The sequence below is a fragment of the Phalaenopsis equestris genome, unplaced genomic scaffold, assembly GCF_001263595.1.
Source record: "Phalaenopsis equestris unplaced genomic scaffold, ASM126359v1 Scaffold001036, whole genome shotgun sequence".
Classification (NCBI taxonomy): Eukaryota; Viridiplantae; Streptophyta; class Magnoliopsida; order Asparagales; family Orchidaceae; genus Phalaenopsis; species Phalaenopsis equestris.
This window is the reverse complement of record NW_018165475.1, coordinates 107,678-110,380: the sequence shown is the minus strand read 5'-3', so window position 1 is coordinate 110,380 and position 2,703 is coordinate 107,678.

The window sequence follows — 2,703 nt, the reverse complement described above, 5'->3', positions numbered from 1 at the left end:
ATTTCTTGCTCGTTTTTTCTCCAAATTGCACCGTTTTTGCATCTTTTTGCTCCAACGACCATAATTAATCATACCTACAACAAAACATCAAAATTACCCTTCTTTAAAGTGCAATATCATAAAAAACAGTGTAAAATAGGTATGAAAATCTCAACATATTTTCCTTTGGTCATTATACAAGTCTCAGTTGTTGTTGTTAGAATCATTGCTTTGAAAATCAGATCAAAGTGATCAGTACGTCTGATTCAACCATGAACTAGTCCTATTTTTGGTCCCGATAGGAGTAAGAATCAACCTTACAATGAACCGACATGAAACCCCTCAAAACAATAGTTCGATCGAAAAGCTTGAACTTTGTTTCGTGTTGATGAGAACCATTCGTTTCCTTTTTTTAAGCCATCAAAGAGCTACAATTAAATAGCGATAAGGGATAACAGTGAACCGTAACCCTGAACAACAAAATCATTGCCGCATTAGCTTCTTGTTTCTCTCGATCACTCCAGTCGGTTGCTCCTATCGGCGTTCTATCGTTGTCGTCTGTTCACCAGCTGAAGCTCGTCTTTGTGGGCCTCAAAAGAAGATAAATTGGAATTGCAAGAATTTTTTTCTCTCATTTTCAAAATTTTACGGAGAGTTACTGATCCCGACTTACTGTTTATGAGCATAGTATAATAATATCTTTGATGATATTTTTTTACTTATGTTTCCTTATTTTGCAACAGAATAAAAAACTTGATACTAGAGAAAATAAAAAAATTTAGTTTTTTTAATTTATATATATATTGGGATGCAACGCAAATATACGTATCGTTATCAAGTAATATAAAACTTTTTGATTAAGACTTGAATATTAAACCCACAGGGAAATTTACAATACGCACAGTTGGTCAACAAACTTTTTATTTAAAAAAGACAATAACTTAAACTATAGATATTTTTATAGTAACACAAATTCAATTCTTTTTGGTATTTTTAAGATTTTGACAAAACAATAACAACTTCAAAAGATAACTTGAGCTTAATATGAAAATATCTTTCTCCTAATGATGAGTCAATAATAAGTTTATGATTTCTGTTGTGGAAATATGCAAATAGTGTTTTGTTAAATAGGAGCAATATTATTCATTACCCTTACTAGAGATGCTACAAAGAACATTGGCTAATTTAAAGTTTGAATAGTTTTGAAGATCGGCTAGGTAGGGAAGATACTAGCTCTCTAACTAGAGTTCCCTTGATTCCCTTCACCTTAGGGCTAGCATCTCGTATCGGAACCTAAAACAATAAACCAAGTTAGGGGCTTTAACATGTCACTTTAAAATCCTCTAACTAAAATATATTGGATTTTTCGAAACTCGCACTATATTTTTTTGCATAGTCTTTGGGCTGATTTTAAAATGGTTTGCATGCATGACTATATACTCATTCGTACAATCTCATGTGATTTTTTTCAATTATTGACTGAGACAATACCAACAATTTTAACATCTAAATAGGTCAGATCAAGAAGTAAATAAAGTGCATGGAATTAAATCAACACAACTTCTTCCAACATTAAAAATCAATACTCTCCACAACTTTCATCCAACACTTTAATTACTTATTATTTTAAGAAGAAAGATAAAGAAAAATACTCAGAATCTATGGTGAAAACATAACCACACTTTAGTTTAAAAGTAGAAATCATTGTCAAACCAACAATAAGTCTCGATAATCAAAAGTAGTTTAAGAATAAATGATAAAAATTTATCTCAAATCTTCCACCAAACACTTGAAGTTTCTTTGAATCTCTTCTCCTTTACAATACTCTTCAACTCTTACAATAAAAATAAAAACAAAAAGGATAAAGTAAAATTGTGGTGCCTGAAAATCTCTCCAAATTGTCTTAAGAATTTCTCAGAACTTCCCCTTTTCAAGAACACTTCAAAAAGTCTTAACTTCCTTCTTTTATAAATCTTCAAGAGGTGCCTTGGTAACTCTTCAAAATGTGTCCAAATTCGATGTATTTTCCAAAGGATGCCTCATTTCACAAGTTCTTTAATATTATTTTCATTTTTAGTGGTCATAACCACCCTCTTTATCCAATAGGTGCCTCAAATGTCTCTTCAAAATTTGGAAAAATGAATTGAACCGTCAAATAACCACCACAGGCGTTTAAGCGCGGGACCTCTAGCGCTTAGGTGCAGCCTTCTTTGTTTCACCAGCGCGTAAGCGCCAGCTCTGGCGTTTAGGCACCAAAACACTTTTGCACCATTTTCACATTTTTGCTCCAAATTTCATCCTTTTTCACTCATTTCAACATTTATCATTTTTTTACTTGTACATGAAAGAAAAACACACAAATACCTTCCATTAAAGAGCAATATCTCAAAAATAGGTATAAAAATGTGTCTAAAAACACTATATATTTTAGATGTATCAAAATCCCCAATACTTAAAATGTTATTTGTCCTCAAGTGACACTTCAATATTTAAAAACTAAATAATTATGATTATGTATATGAGTTTCTTTAGAAGTTAATAAAATTTAGATTCAGAAATATTGTAGTCCAATTTAGAAAAAAATATTTAGTAAATGAGACCAACTTAAAGTTTAGAAATTTTTAATGTTAAGAAATATGAAAATATGAGTTCCTATCTAATTCAAAAATATTATAAATTTTCCAAATTTAGAATTTAATCCTTTTATTATCTCCACTTAAAAAA